The sequence below is a fragment of the Amblyraja radiata genome, unplaced genomic scaffold (genome assembly GCF_010909765.2).
Source record: "Amblyraja radiata isolate CabotCenter1 unplaced genomic scaffold, sAmbRad1.1.pri scaffold_434_ctg1, whole genome shotgun sequence".
NCBI lineage: Eukaryota > Metazoa > Chordata > Chondrichthyes > Rajiformes > Rajidae > Amblyraja > Amblyraja radiata.
Genome location: NW_022630536.1, coordinates 67144 through 84089, shown reverse-complemented (window position 1 = coordinate 84089; position 16946 = coordinate 67144). Strand labels below are relative to the sequence as shown.

Sequence of the window (16946 nt, the reverse complement as noted above, 5' to 3'; positions counted from 1 at the left end):
TAAGTTTTTGTGCCAGTGGCCGCCAGCTGGTACTGTGAGCCGTCGGCTGTATGCAGCTTGGCTCACTTTTGCATTTTCACTTGGGTACAGTATGAATGAGAATATGCTGGTACTGTTGATTGTCTGCTCCTCGACAGGGCCAAGGAGGGCTTATATTAGGAACACTTCTCCATCCGTTTCGCACCACGGATGGCTGACCTGCTGAGTTCTACCGGCACTTAGAAGGGGAATCGTCAGGCGACGTTGCTATGGAGTAATGGAGTTGGGGGGGGGGGGGGGGGGAGTGCAAAAAAGAGTTGGGGTCGGGACAGATGGCAGGACTTCATTTGGAGGAAAGAGTTTCCTCAAATTGGACAATTCTGTGTTCATATCATTGGGCTGTAAGCTATGAGGTGCTGTTCCTCCAATTTGCGTGTCACCTCACTCTGGCAATGGAGGAGGCCCAGGACAAAAAGTTCAGTGTGGGAGTGGGAAGGGGAGTTAAAGTGGTTGCCAAATGGGAGATTCAACATGCCTTGGCGGACCGAGCGCAAGTGTAGGGTGAAATCCACGCCTAGTCTAGATACAAGGAACTGCAGATGCTGATTTACACAAAGAATCACAATCTCCTGGAGTAACTTGCACCTCTGTAGAGCATGGACAGGCAACCTTCAATGTCAGGATCCTTCTTCAGACTGCTTAGTGTGGGGGGTGGAGAAAGTTGGAAAGGAGTGGTGGGAGTGGTCGCCTTAGATTCCCTTCCTTTACAGTTGCGGCCTGACCCACTGAGTTCCTGCACGCCTTTAGAGGGAATGGAAAGACAACGTTTTGAGTCAGAACCCTTCTTCAGACTGATTTGAGAGGGTGGGGGGTGGAAGTGGGTAAAGAGAGATGGGGGCTGGACAAAGCCAGGCAAGTGATAGGTGGATACAAATTGCTGGAGTAACTCAGCGGGATAGGTAGCATCTCTAGAGAGAAGGAATGGGTGAAATTTCAGGTTGAGACCCTTCTTCAGAAGTGATAGGTGAATATAGGTCATGGAGACACAAGAAACTGCAGATGCTGGAATCTTGCATGGAACACAATTCAGTTAGATGCACAGAATCTCTTGCCCGGAGTGAGGGAATCGAGGACCAGAGGACATGGGTTGAAGATGAAGGGGAAAAGATTACAGGAATCTGAGGGGTAACTTTTCAACAGAGGGTGGTGGGTGTATGGAACAAGCTGCTGGAAGAGGTAGTTGAGGCTGGGACTATCCCAACGTTTAAGAAACAGTTATAGACAGGTACATAGATCGGCCAAGTTTGGAGGGATATGGACCAATTGCAGGCAGGTGGGATTAGTGTAGCCGGGACATGTTGGTCGGTGTAGGCAAGTTGAGCCGAAAGTCCTGTTTCCACACTGTATCACTCTATGACTAACACAAAATGCTGCAGTAACTCAGCGGGTCAGGCAGCATCTGTGCAGAATATGGATAGGTGATGTTTCACACAGTGCTGGAATAACTCAGCAGGTCCGGCAGCATCTGTGGAGAACATGGATAGGTGACGTTTCACAGAGTGCTGAAGTACCTCAGCGGGTCAGGCAGCATCTGTGGGGAACATGGATAGGTGACATTTCAGGTCAGGACCCTTCTTCAGACTAACACTATGTTAACAGATGAGGGGGTGATTGGCAGATGAGTGAAGTAAGTGACAGAGGCGAGGAAAAATAAGGAGACAAAAGGATGTGAAATAAGGAGAGAGGAATGTATATGTGCAGCTATAAGGGACATTGGTCAGGTAGCATTTGGAGTATTGCATACAGTTCTGGTCACTCCATTACAGGACTGATGTGGAGGCTGCGGGGAAGGTGCAGAGATGGTTAACCAGAATGGTTTAAAAACAAGGAACTGCAGATGCTGGTTTACAAAAAAGGACACAAAATGCTGGAATAATTCAGCGGGTCAGATAGCATCTCTGGAGAGAAGGACTGGGTGACATTTCGGGTCAAGACTGAGGAGGGTCTCGACAAGAAACATTCCTTCCAGCATTTTGTGTTTACCTAAACTGTGCCTATCCATGTGATGGTGTGCCAGCAGGCTGGAGGAGCGGGCAAAGGCCTTGCCACAGAGCGGGCAGGTGAAGGGGCGCTGGCCAGTGTAGACTCGCCGGTGCTCCAGCAAGTGGTCAAGGTGGGTGAAGCCCTTACCACAGGATGGGCAGGGGAAGGGATGCTCACCGCTGTGGGTACGCCAGTGCTGCTACAGGCTGGACATGCGGGTGAAACCCTTGCCACACTCAGCGCACACAAAGGGTCTCTCTGGTATCTATCCGCTGGTGCTCTCGCAGCCCCCATGCTCTCGTCACAGTGGGAGCAGCTGCTCGCCGGCGTGGGCCCGCCGGTGCTGCCGCAACCCCCGCGAGCTGTCAAACGACTCACCACTGTACGGGCAGTCGTAGGGCTGGCCACTGGTGCGCACGTGCTGGTGAGACAGGGCGTGGGAGGCCATGGCAAAGCGCTCTCCACACACCGGGCTGGGGACGGGACAGTCGCCGGCGTGCACCCGCTGGTGGGACGGCAGCCTCGTGGAGCAGGTGAAGCCCTTGCCGCACTGGGTGCAGGTATAGGGGCGCTCACCGGTGTGGGTGCGCTGGTGCTTCAGCAGGTTGCTGGAGTTGGTGAAGCCCTTGCTGCACTGGGCACAGGTGTAGGGGCGCTCGCCGGTGTGGGTACGCTGGTGCACCAGCAGGTTACTGGATTGGGTGAAGCCCTTGCCACACTGGGCGCAGGTGTAGGGGCGCTCGCCGGTGTGGGTGCGCTAGTGCTTTAGCAGGTTGCTCGACTGGGTGAAGCCCTTGCCGCAATCGCTGCAGATGAAGGGCCGCTCCCCAGAATGCAACCGCCTGTGCACCATCAGGTGCTTGGACGATTTGAAGCCTTTGCCGCAGTCGGAGCAGGTGAAGGGCCACTCACAGCTGTGCACCTGCTGGTGCTCCCGCAGCCCCGACAACTGGGTAAAGCTCTTGCCGGATGTGGAGCAGCCATAGGGCCTCTCGCCCGTGTGCACTTGCCGGTGGGCCTCCAGGTCACTCGCCGTTTTGAAACTCTTGCCGCACTTCGAGCAGTCGAAGGGGCATTCTCCCTTGTGCACCCGCCGGTGGATCTCCAGCTGGCTCGGGCACCGGCAGGCCTTGCCACACACGTCTCACTCATAATGCTTCTCCTTGTTGTGCCCCGTCATGTGTTCCTCCACCGATGATCAGCCCCTCTAAGTCCGCCCGCACTCCGAGCAGATGGGGGGGCTCACCGGCACCCTCAATGGCCGCTCACGTCCCCGTCTCTCCGTTCACAGCAATGGCTCCTAAACCCTGCAGGAGGGGAACACAGAGGGTCAACGAGCTGGCAAACAGGACATTATTGAGTGTGTTTATGGCGGAGGAAACTGTTATATAATTCAGCGCGGCACACTGGCGCACCGGTACAGTTGCTGCCTCACCGCCAGAGACCCGTGGCCGATCCTGACTACGGGTGCTGTCTGTGCGGAGATTGTATGTTCTCCCCTTGACCTGCTTGGATTTTTACTCAGGGTGCTCCGGTTTCCTCCAACATTTCAAAGACGTTCATGGTTGTAGATTAATCGGCCTCCGCAAAATTGCTGAATTGTCCCTAATGTGCGTGGGATAGTGCTAGTGTACGGGGTGATCGCTGGTCGGCACGGACTCCGTGGGCCGAAAGACCTGTTGTTTCCGCGCTGCATCTCTAAACTAAACTAAACCAAAGAAGGGTGTCGACCTAAAACACCACCCATTCCTTCTCTCCACAGATGCTGCCTGACCCGCTGAGTTACTCCAGCACTTTGTGTCTATCTTCTCCACAGATGCTGCCTGACCCGCTGAATTACTCCAGCACTTTGTGCCTATCTTCTCCACAGATGCTGCCTGACCCGCTGAGTTACTCAAGCACTTTGTCATGCAGTCATAGAGTGATACAGCGTTGGAAAGAGGCCCTTCGGCCTAACTCGTATTACTAGATCCCTCGGCTCCACTCATTCCGCAAGGCTCAGGGTTGTACAGAGCCCTAGTGAGACCACACCTGGAGTATTGTGTGCAGTTTTGGTCCCCTAATTTGAGGAAGGACATCCTTGCTATTGAGGGAGAGCAGCGTAGGTTTACAAGGTTAATTCACGGGATGGTGGGACTGTCATATGCTGAGAGAATGGAGCAGCTGGGCTTGTACACTCTGGAGTTTAGAAGGAGGAGAGGGAATCTTATTGAAACATATAAGATTGTTAAGGGATTGGACACGCTAGAGGCAGGAAATATGTTCCCGATGTTGGGGAACCAGCGGCCACAGTTTAAGAATTAGGAATAAGCCATTTAGAACGGAGACGAGGAAATATTTTTTCTCACAGAGTTGGTGAGTCTATAGAATTCTCTGCCTCAACCGGTGGAGGTCGGTTCTCTGGATACTTTCAAGAGACAGCTAGATAGGGCTCTCAAATATAGCAGAGTCAGGGGATAAGTGCAGGAACGGGGTGATTCGGGATGATCAACCATGATCACAATGAAGGGCAGTGCTGGCTCAAAGGGCCAAATGGCCTACTCCTGCACCTATTGCCTATTGCCGCAGCGCCCCGCCATTCACAGTGACGATCCTGCCCTGGTTTGACTTCCTAAACTGCAACACCCTCCCCACCCCCAAAGAATGTGACCTCCTCCCTGTGGCTCCCTGCCCCTTACCCCTGCCGCCTCCTGCTCCTTACCCCCATTTGCTTCCTCCCCACCCCCAAACAGTGTGAACCCGCACCAAGCTCCCTACCCCCTTCCTTGGCTCATTTGACCCCTCTCTCTCCCCCCCAATTTCCCCCCCCCTCAATTCAACCCCCTCGGCACCAAACCCAATCCCCCTTGAATCCCTCCCCCCTCCCTTTGCTCCCTGCTTCCCTTCGCTACTCACTTCACCCCTTTTCCAACCTCCAGCCTCTCACACCCTCCCTCCCCCGGACTGTCTCCTCTCTCTCTCTCTCTCTCCCCCTGAACCTCTCCCATTATTCCTGCTCCTCTCAGCCATCTCTCTCCTTCTCCCTTCCGAACTCTCTCTCCTCCCCTTCCCCCCTCTCTCTCTCCCTCCCTCGTTTCTCTCTCCACCCCTCTATCTCTCACTCTCTCCCTCTCCACACTCTCACCCTTCCCCCTATCTCTCTCTCTCTCTCTCTCACCATCCAGCCCAAGTCGGCTCCATCTTGGCCATGGCGTCATTGCCGGGCTGAGGCCGCCCCGCTGCTCGGTCTCTCTCAAAGATCCTATAGCGGAGTGGTCGCCTTAGAAATTAGAAAAGCTAAAAGAAGATATGAGGTTGCTTTGGCAAGTAAGGTGAAAGTAAACCCAAAGGGTTTCTACAGCTATATTAATAGAAAAAGGATAACGAGGGATAAAATTGGTCCATTAGAGAGTCAGAGTGGACAGCTATCTGCAGAGCCAAAAGAAACCATTAGTTTCAATATAATTATGGCGAGGGTCAGAACTGGACCTAGGGTTGAGATTTTTTGATTGGAGAAAGGCTAACTTTGAGGAGATGCGAAAGGATTTAAAAGGAGTAAATTGTGACATTTTGTTTTATGGGAAAGATGTGGAAGAGAAATGGAAGACATTTAAAGGTGACATTTTAAGAGTACAGAATCTTTTTGTCCCTGTTCGGTTGAAAGGAAATAGTAAAAATTGGAAAGAGCCATGGTTTTCAAGGGAAATTGGACACTTGGTTCGGAAAAAGAGAGAGATCTACAATAATTATAGGCAGCATAGAGTACATGAGGTGCTGGAGGAATATAAAGAATGTAAAAAGAATCTTAAGAAAGAAATTAGAAAAGCTAAAAGAAGATATGAGGTTGCTTTGTAAGGTGAAAGTAAATCCAAAGGGTTTCTACAGCCATATTAATAGCAAAAGGATAACGAGGGATAACATTCGTCCATTAGAGAGTCAGAGTGGACAGCTATCTGCAGAGCCAAAAGAGATGGGGAGATATTGAACAATTTATTTTCTTCGGTATTCACCAAGGAGAAGGATATTGAATTATGTGAGGTAAGGGAAACAAGTAGAGTAGCTATGGAAACTATGAGATTCAAAGAAGAGGAAGTACTGACACTTTTGAGAAATATAAAAGTGAATAAGTCTCCAGGTCCGGACAGGATATTCCCTAGGACATTGAGGGAAGTTAGTGTAGAAATAGCAGGGGCTATGACAGAAATATTTCAAATGTCATTAGAAACGGGAATAGTGCCGGAGGATTGGCGTACTGCGCATGTTGTTCCATTGTTTAAAAAGGGGTCTAAGAGTAAACCTAGCAATTACAGACCTGTTAGTTTGACGTCAGTGGTGGGCAAATTAATGGAAAGGATACTTAGAGATAATATATATAAGCATCTGGATAAACAGGGTCTGATTAGGAACAGTCAACATGGATTTGTGACTGGAAGGTCATGTTTGACTAATCTTCTTGAATTTTTTGAAGAGGTTACTCGGGAAATTGATGAGGGCAAAGCAGTGGATGTTGTATATATGGAGTTCAGTAAGGCCTTTGACAGGGTTCCTCATGGAAGGTTGGTTAAGAAGGTCCAATTGTTGGGTATTAATGGTGGAGTAGCAAGATGGATTCAACAGTGGCTGAATGGGAGATGCCAGAGAGTAATGGTGGATGGCTGTTTGTCAGGTTGGAGGCCAGTGACTAGTGGGGTGCCACAGGGATCTGTCTGTTGTTTGTCATGTACATCAATGATCTGGATGATGGTGTGGTAAATTGGATTAGTAAGTATGCAGGTGATACTAAGATAGGTGGTGTTTTGGATAATGAAGTAGATTATCTAATACTACAGAGAGATTTATGCCAGTTGGAAGAGTGGGCTGAAAGATGGCAGATGGAGTTTAATGCTGATAAGTGTGAGGTGCTACATCTTGGCAGGACAAATCAAAATAGGACGTACATGGTAAATGGTAGCGAATTGAGTAATGCAGTTGAACAGAGGGATCTAGGAATAACTGTGCACAGTTCCCTGAAGGTGGAATCTCATGTAGATAGGGTGGTAAATAAAGCTTTTGGTGTGCTGGCCTTTATAAATCAGAGCATTGAGTATAGAAGTTGGGATGTAATGTTAAAATTGTACAAGGCATTGGTGAGGACAATTCTGGAGTATGGTGTACAATTTTGGTCGCCTAATTATAGGAAGGATGTCAACAAAATAGAGAGAGTACAGAGGAGATTTACTAGAATGTTGCCTGGGTTTCAGCAACTAAGTTACAAAAAAAGGTAGAACAAGTTAGGTCTTTATTCTTTGGAGCGCAGAAAGTTAAGGGGGGACTTGATAGAGGTCTTTAAAATGATGAGAGGGATAGACAGAGTTGACGTGGATAAGCTTTTCCCACTTAGAGTAGGGAAGATTCAAACAAGAGGACATGACTGGAGAATTAAGGGACAGAAGTTTATGGGTAACATGAGGGAGAACTTCTTTACTCAGAAAGTGGTAATAATAATAATGGATGGGATTTATATAGCGCCTTTCTAATAGTCAAGGCGCTTAAATACTCAAGGCGCTTGTGTGGAATGAGCTTCCAGTGAAGGTGGTGGAGGCAGGTTTGATTTTATCATTTAAAAGTAAATTGGATAGTTATATGGACGGGAAGGGAATGGAGGGTTATGGTCTGATCGCAGGTATATGGGACTAGGGGAGAATACGTGTTCGGCACGGACTAGAAGGGCCGAGATGGCCTGTTTCCGTGCTGTAATTGTTATATGGTTATATTATATGGTTAGTGAAGACAGATCCGAAGTACCTATTCAACTCTTCTGCCATTTCCTTGTTGCCCATAATAATTTCACCCGTGTCTGCCTTCAAGGGACCCACATTTGACTTTGCTACTCTTTTTCCCTTAACATATCTTTAAAGTTTTTTTTTTTAAATTAGAAGTAAGTACAATACAGTGGTACAAAAATTATGTTAACATATTACATTCTCTGTACAATTTCCTTTTTTCTGTTTTTTTAAGGAGAAAAGTAAGAAGAGAAAAAGAGGTTGTAGAAAGTGAAGGATAGACTAGTGAGCATGAGTGAAAGACAGATAAAGAAAATAGTGAAGAAAATATATAAGTGAAGAGGGAGCAGGAGGGAGTTTATTCAATCGCCACAAGGAGATTAATTTTTTATATTCTTAATCGTCTTTCACCCATACCTGAAACTTTTAATTTTGACGATACTATGGCACCACATGAATCCAAGAGATCAATAAATGGGGACCAACTCATTAAGAATTGGTCTTGTTTGTCTGTTAGGAGGAGTCTCGTTTCTTCCAAATGTGCTGTGTCCAACATATTACTGATCCACATTTTAAATGTTGGTATATTAGCATTTTTCCAAAATTTTAGTATGTTTTTTTGCTATTATTTACCCATAATTGAAAAATTAGTTTTGGTGTGTATTTAATTTGTTCCCATCTCCACTTACTCCAAATATAATCATTTCTGTATTAGGTTCCATTTTTATGTTAAATAGCTTTGAGAATATATCAAATATGTTTCCCTTAACATATCTAAAGAAGCTCTTACTGTCCTTCTTTATATTCCTGACCAGTTTCCGTTCGTACTTCATCTTTTCAGCCCATATTGCCCGTTTTGATTCCTTCTGTTGTCCTATGAAAGTTTCCCAATCCTCTGGCTTCTGGCTACTCTTTGCTGTGTTATACGTCTTTTCTTTTAGTTTTATTCTATCCCTAACTTCTCTTGTCAGCCACGTTGCCTCCCCTTAGAATCTATCTTCCTTTTTGGAATGAAATGATCCTGCGTCTTCTGGATTATGCCCAGAAATTCCTGCCATTGCTGTTCCACCGTCATTCCTGCTAGGATGCCTTTCCAGTCTACCTTGGCCAGCTCCCCTCATGCCTTCATAGCCCCATTTGTTCAACTGCATCACTGACACTTCCAATTTAACCTTTTCTTTCTCAACTTGCAGATTAAAACTAATCATATTATGATCACTACCTCCAAGCGGTTCCTTTACCTCAAGTTCTCTTATCATATCTGGTTCATTGGACAACACTAAATCCGGAATTGCCTTTTCTCTGGTCGGCTCCATTACAAGCTGCTCTAAGAATCCATGTCGGAGGCATTCTACAAACTCTCTTTTTTGGGGTCCTGAACCAACCTGATTTTCCCAGTCTACCTGCATATTGAAATCCCCCATCATCACAGTGGCATTACCTTTGTTACATGCCAGTTTTAACTCCTGCTGCTACTTACACCCTACAACCGGGCTACTATTTGGCGGTCTGTAGTAACACCAATTCTTGCCTTTACAATTCCTCAACTCAATCCACAGTGAGTCTACCTCGCCAGTCCCTATGTCTTCCCTCTGCCCACCTATAGGATGTATAACCCTGAATATTAAGTTCCTAAACTCGGGCTCCTCCTCCTCATTTTTCATTTCTTCTCCCCGCCCCCCCCCCCCCCACCCCCACCCCCACCCCCACCCCCGTCAGTCTGAAGAAGGGTTTCGACCCGAAACGTTGCCTATTTCCTTCACTCCATAGATGCTGCTGCACCCGCTGAGTTTCTCTAGCATTTTGTGTGTGCCTTCGATTTTCCAGCATCTGCAGTTCCTTCTTAAACACTTTGCCTACTTTCAATGACTGGTGTACCATGACACCCAGGTCTCGTTGCATCTCCCATTTTCCTAATCGGCCGCCATTCAGATAATATTTCAGATAATACTTTCCTGTTCTTGCCACCAAAAGTGGGTAACCTCACATTTATCCACATTATACTGCATCTGCCATGCATTTGCCCACTCGCCCAAACTATCCAAGTCACCTTGCAGCCTCCTAGCATCCTCCTCACAGCTAACACTGTCCCCCAGCTTCGTGTCATCCGCAAACTTGGAGATGTTGCATTCAATTCCCTCGCCCAAATCATTAATACATATTGTAAATAGCTGGGATCCCAGCTCTGAGCCTTGAGGTACCCCACTAGTCACTGCCTGCCATTCTGAAAAGGACCCGTTTACTGCTGCTCTTTGCTTCCTGTCTGCCAGCCAGTTCTCTATCCACATCAATACTGAACCCCCAATACCGTGTGCTTTAAGTTTGCATACTAATCTCTTATGTGGGACCTTGTCGAAAGCCTTCTGAAAGTCCAGATATAACACATCCACTGGTTCTCCCTTATCCACTCTACTAGTTAGTTACATCCTCGAAAAATTCTATAAGATTCATCAGACATGATTTACCTTTCATAAATCCATGCTGACTTTGTCCAATGATTTCACCACTTTCCAAATGTGCTGCTATCCCATCTTTAATAACTGACTCTAGCATTTTTCCCACTACTGATGTTAGACTAACTGGTCTATAATTCCGCGTTTTCTCTCTCCCTCCCTTTTTAAAAAGTGGGGTTACATTAGCTGCCCTCCAATCCTCAGGAACTACTCCAGAATCTAAAGAGTTTTGAAAAATTATCACTAATGCATCCACTATTTCTGGGGCTTCTTCTTTAAACACTCTGGGATGCAGCATATCTGGCCCTGGGGATTTATCGGCCTTTCATCCATTCAATTTACGTAACACCACTTCCCGACTAACCTGGATTTCACTCAGTTCCTCCATCTCATTTAACCCCCGTTCCCCTGCTATTGCCGGCAGATTATTTATGTCTTCCTTAGTGAAGACAGAACCAAAGTCGTTATTCAATTGGTCTGCCATGTCCTTGTTCCCCATGATCAATTCACCTGTTTACGACTGCAAGGGATCTACATTTGTTTTAACTAATATTTTTCTATTCACATATTTATAAAAGGTTTTGCAGTCAGTTTTTATGTTCCCTGCCAGTTTTCTTTCATAATCTATTTTCCTTTTCCTAATTAAGCTCTTTGTCCTCCTTTGCTGGACTCTGAATTTCTCCCAGTCCTCTGGTAGGCTGCTTTTTCTGGCTAATATGTATGCTTCATATTTTGTTTTGATACTATCACTGATTTCCCTTGTTATCCACGGATGCACTACCTTCCCTGATTTATTCTTTTGCCAAACTGGGATGAACAATTGTTGTAGTTAATCCATGTGGTCTTAGAATGCCTTCCATTGCATATCCACCGTCAACCCTTTAAGAATCAATTGCCAGTCTATCTTGGCCAATTCACGTTGCATACCCTCAAAGTTACCTTTCTTTAAGCTCAGAACCCTTGTTTCTGAATTAACTATGTCACTCTCCATCCTAATGAAGAACTCAATCATATTATGGTCACTCTTGCCCAAGGGGCCAAACACAACAAGGCTGCTAGCTAACCTTTCCTCATTACTCAATACCCAGTCTAGAATATCCTGCTCTCTCGTTGGTTCCTCTACATGTTGGTTTAGAAAACTATCTCTCATACATTTCAAGAAATCCTCTTCCTCAGCACCCCTGCCAATTTGATTCAACCAATCTATATGTAGATTGAAGTCGCACATTATAACTGTTTTACCTTTGTTGCACGCATTTCGAATTTCCTGTTTGATGCCATCCCCAACTCTACTACTGTTAGGTGGCCTGTCCACAACTCCCACTAGCATTCTCTGCCCCTTGGTGTTTCGCAGCTCTACTCATATCGATTCCACATCCTCCAAGCTAATGTACTTCCTTTCTATGGAGTTAATCTCTCTGACCAGCAACGCTATCCCACCTCATTTTCCTTTCTGTCTATCCCTCCTGAATATTGAATATCCCTGGATGTTCAGCTCCCAGCCTTGGTCACCCTGGAGCCATGTCTCCGTGATCCAACTATATCATATTCCTTAATAACTATCTGCACATTCAACTCATCTGAATGAAATAATTCAACAAATTATTTTATTAATTAACATAGCAACCCCTCTAGCTTTAGAATAAAAATTGGAGTGGTAGACCTGACCTATCCAAGAGGACTGCAGCCTATGATGATCTTTAAGGCTAAGATGAGTCTCCTGCAAAAATGCTGTCAGAGTTAAGCCGATTCAGGTGACTGTAAACCCTGGTTCTTTTAATAGGATTGCCCATATCACGTATGTTCCAAAGTGAGAACACACATAGGTGTGCCAGAACCAAGAATGTTGGGATTCAAATTAGCAGAACACATTTATGTGTAAATGAAGAAAGCAAATGGATCCAAAGAAGGCCTGATGACTGCCCCCACCCCCCGCCCACACAAACCCCCACACACACACCAAAACAGTCTCCAAAATGGAGACCGCAGTGTAAGAAACGAGAAAACAATTGTTGCCTCATAACCGTGGCAACAACTCGGAGAATAAACTAAGCCAAACCTAAGAAATAACTCCCACAGACTCCTAAATGTGCAATAAAAGGCACAACTAATAAGAAGAATATCCCATAGCGGCTTAAATGAAATATTACCTCATGTAGGCTAAAAGGATGTACATGAAAAGACCACTTCAAAGATATATAAACACCAATATACCGTAATATATTTTGGCCGCCTAATATTAGTGCAAAATAAGGTATTATCACACGACAATTTAAACAAGTTAAATTCCCCCCGCTTCTAAAAGGAAAATTGCAGAAAAGATGAACTAATGTAAGTTGAACAGGAGTAAACAAGTGTCTAAATGTAAACAAACATCAAATGTGAACAAGTATTGAAATGTAAACTAAAGGCACCGATGCATGAGATTATTGCAACATATTGTACAACATCACCCAATATTCATCTTTTGACGTAAGCCTTGGCATCCTCCGCCAAGTCAAAGTCTTTCTCCACACCTTGGTAGCTGATCCGGGGTCGGGCCGGGTAGAAAAGACTGTAGCGAACCCCTTCACGCAACGCAGCTGTTTTCTGACCTCGTTGATGGCTGCCCGGGCCGGGGCCACCTTAGCAGTGTGGTCGGGGAAAACGGAGATCCTCATCTCATCGGTATCGATCTGTCGAACCTCTCTCGCATGCCGTAAAACATTTACACAGTCGTTGTAGTAATGTAACCTGGGTCGTGGTTGCTCACTGGGTCGTGGTTTTGGCTGTGTGGATCTGTGCGCCCGGTCAAGTAGCGGCTCTTTGTCCAGCTTGAACGCGTCCTTAAGCAGGGTGGCGATAGCAATGGAATTGACGACCATTTCCTCAGGAACCCCCACTATTCTTATGTTGTTGCGACGTGCTCTGCGTTCGGGGTCCTCACATTATTTGTCCAAGTTAAAAAACTCAGCAGTTAAACGCTTGATGTGAATTGTCAGCTCAGCAATCTCATCCGTACAGGCAGAAAGTGACTCCTCCATTATCCCCACATTACCTTGGAGTATGGCCAACTCAATGTCCGTAGCAACCTTATCGTTCGCGATAAGGCGATAAGGCCCGTCTGTGGGGCGGGGGCTCCCGGTGGCTGCCTCGCTCTTCCAGCCAGTCCCTGAGGTCTGGTTCAAAACTCCTTCTCTAAGATCCTCCATTCTGATTTTAAATGTATCACCCAAATTTTTCATCTTCCAGATAAAGGCTTCTTCCAGATTAAGGCTTTGGCTACCGCCTCCTGCACACGATCAGTTGGTTCGCCCTCCAGGTCCACCTCATCCAGATTTTCCAGGCTGCTTTGGTAATTTTCAATCAAAATTTGTCATGTTTGCTTTTCCCAGGTTTCAGCATTAGAGGCCAATTTTTGTAATGTTTCCTTGGTGGGATTTGCCGGTTTTACAAAGTGTGTTAATATCTTTGCCTGCCTCGTGATACCCTAAGTGGGTTCCGCTCTTGCAGAACCCTCAGATGGTGCAGGGTCTGGGCCATTTTATAACTAACTCTAACAGCGACTGCAAATGAATCTCTTCGTCTCAATTGATTCCTGTGCTGGTCACGATTCACATTATTACTGTTGCTCAATTACTGTTACTACATTACATTACTGTTATTACATTACATTATTACTGTTACCAAGGTGCTCAACAAGTCTTTGTTTTTTTTCCAGCTTGTAGAGACCACTTGCCGAACTCTTCCTGACTGGGCAACGATTTTCCAGTTTCGCTATCACTGTAGCTTCATCAGGGAAAGAGATCTACTTCTAGCCAGTAAGGGGTTTTAAAGGGTAGATTGATGTCCCTCCCTTTCTGGGTTTGCCCCTCTCATGTGCTGAGTCCTAGTGTTAAGCTTCAATTTGCTTCAAACAGATGACAACACAATAGTTAGTGATACAGTAACGTATTTATTTCGCCAGGCGGGTGTGGGAGTCAACACTCACAGGGCTTTATTCTTTGGAGCACAGAAGGTTAAGGGGGGGCTTGATAGAGGTCTTTAAAATGATGAGAGGGATAGACAGAGTTGACGTGGATAAGCTTTTCCCACTGAGAGTAGGGAAGATTCAAACAAGGGGACATGACGAAAATTAAGGGACAGAAGTTTAAGGGTAACATGAGGGGGAACTTCTTTACTCAGAGAGTTGTGGCTGTGTGGAATGAGCTTCCAGTGAAGGTAGTGGAGGCAGGTTCGTTTTTATCATTTAAAAATAAATTGGATAGTTATATGGACGGGAAAGGAATGGGGGGTTATGGTCTGAGCGCAGGTATATGGGACTAGGGGAGAATACGTGTTCGGCACGGACTAGAAGGGTCGAGATGGCCTGTTTCCGTGCTGTAATTGTTATATGGTTATATATAGTATGTAAAATACAGACTACAGAGTCTCTCTTTCTCCACACACAGACGTAATGTTCAATCAGACATATTTATACCCTAATATTCAGCAATTCAGCAATTCTTTATCTTGCAGAGCATTGTACAGCCATTGTACATATATGGTTAAAATCAGAAGATTGACTGGTTCTTCCGATAGAGGAAAGGTTCACCCATATGTGGTTATGCTGAAGGAGCTGTTTTTGCAGATTCATGCACTCTTGTATTTTGACCTTGTTGATTAATTGTTTGTACACTACAATCTGTAGCGTAAAGGGTTAGAAAGAGTTGTCTGAACATCTTTGTGAACGTTTATATCATAGAGCAAAAACATTCATGTTATTGTGCTGTCATCTCGCTAGTGTTGCAGAAGAAAGGCAAAAACATTCATGTTATTGTGCTGTACTCTTGCTAGTGTTGAAGGAGAAAGGTATTCTGAGGGCATTCATTTATTGCTTCTAAATCTACAGCAGAATCCATTTTGTCACTTCTAAAACTTTAAACTCTTTCATTCCTTCCTCTTTATCATATATGATAACATTCACAGTCCTCGATAGGTACACAATGGTCTCAAACATTTAACAATAAAAATCAGAGCGATGATTAACAAAAAGATAGAGCCATAATGTAACACAGTACCCCAGAGTCCACCAAACCAACTGACTGGCCAGCAGCTCCCATTTCCTTCATTGTACTCATGCATGTCACTGTCAACTTTGTAAAGAGCTCAGACTTACACAGGTTGAAACACAAGCATCTTTATTGTTCAGGTCATTAACTTCTATGCAGGTCATTGCACATTACACTGCTACTGTTACTGGTGGGTAGGATCTTACACTATGAATGCTATAATTAGGCGGGGTTATAATTACTAGGCATTATAACTGGTTAACATGCTAATAGCCAATCTACTTCTCTTCTTGTATAAATGAAAGACAAGTAAAGCATTGCAACTACAATAAGTAAATAAAATGTTAAATGCAAACCGCCACATCTATTAATAATGGGGTTAAACATAATCGCCATTTCTAACAGGTGGCTCGCTAACCCGCCCGGTCCTCGTAGGGTGAGGAGCTGCCTCATCAACCTTTTCCTCCGAAAGGTTGAGGGTGCATTTCTGTGAGCTCGAAGGGCTATGAGGGGGAACCCGTGGGGGAAGACCGTCGCTGGGGCACCGGTGAGCCGGTTACAAAAGGGGAAGAGGGATGGCTACCTGGACCTGTTGAACCTGAGAAATATTGCGAGAGATAACGTTTTAGGTTCTCCAGCCCAGCGCCTGATGTCCCACCGAACGCGACCTCTGCTTGTACAGGGGGGACTCCCCCCCTTCCTGTTCCCCCTCCCCCTCTCCCTCTCTCTCTGCCCCACTCTCTGTCTCTTCCCCCTCTATTTGTCTCTGCCCTCGCTCTACCACTCTTGCTCAAGACGAGTTGGGCGCTATGTGTCAGTGGACAGGGCGGGGATGGGTTAAAAGGAGCCCATGAATAATATTAATATAATATCAAGTGGGATGGTTAGTGTGTGTGGAGTTGGTTAGTGTGTGTGTATGTGTATGTGGTGGTGGGGGGGTGGGGTTACAGTGGATGTGTGTGTGTATGTGGGAGGGGTTAGTGTGGGGATTAGCGTGTGTGGGGGTTAGTGTGTGGGGGGGAGTTAGTGTGTGGGGGGTGAGTGAGTGTGGGGGGTTAGTGTGTATGTGGGGGGTTAGTGTGTATGTGGGGGTTAGTGTGTATGTGGGGGTTAGTGTGTGTGGGGGGGTTAGTGTGTGTGGGGGGGGAGGGGGGTTAGTGTGTATGTGGGGGGGTTAGTGTGTGTGGGGGAGTTAGTGGGAGGGTTTCATTTGTGTGTGTCGGGGGGGGGGTGTTAGTGTGTGGGGGGGGGGGTTAGTGTGTGTGGAGGGTTAGTGTGTGTGTGGGGGGGGGCTAGTGTGGTGGTGTTAGTGTGGGGCGGTTAGCGTGTGTGTGGTGCCGTTAGTGTGTGTGTAGGGGGGTTAATGTGTGGGGGGGGGTTAGTGTGTGTGTGTGGGGGAGTTAGTGTGTGGGGGGGCGTTTGTGTGTGGGGTTAGTGTATGTGTGGGGGATTACTGTGTGTATGTGGGGGTTAGTGTGTGTGGGGGAGTTAGTGTGTATGTGGGGGGTTAGATACATAGATACATAGAAAATAGGTGCAGGAATAGGCCATTCGAGCCTGCACCGCCATTCAATATGATCATGGCTGATCATCCATGTGTGTGGGGGGGTTAGTGTGTGTATGTGGGGGTTAGTGTGTGTGTGTGGGGGGGGGGTTACTGTGTGTGTGGGGGGTTACTGTGTGTGTGGGGGGGTTACTGT

The 16946-nt window shown here is 46.3% G+C and overlaps 1 long non-coding RNA gene across 1 annotated transcript; it reads left to right on the top strand.

Moving 5' to 3' along the window:
• The first annotated feature begins 13349 nt into the window (after positions 1 to 13349).
• Positions 13350 to 15734, top strand: LOC116969954. The gene is made up of 3 exons (XR_004410968.1): positions 13350 to 13550; positions 13917 to 14033; positions 15652 to 15734. It is a non-coding gene; the product is annotated as an uncharacterized LOC116969954 (long non-coding RNA).
• Positions 15735 to 16946: the final 1212 nt, after the last annotated feature.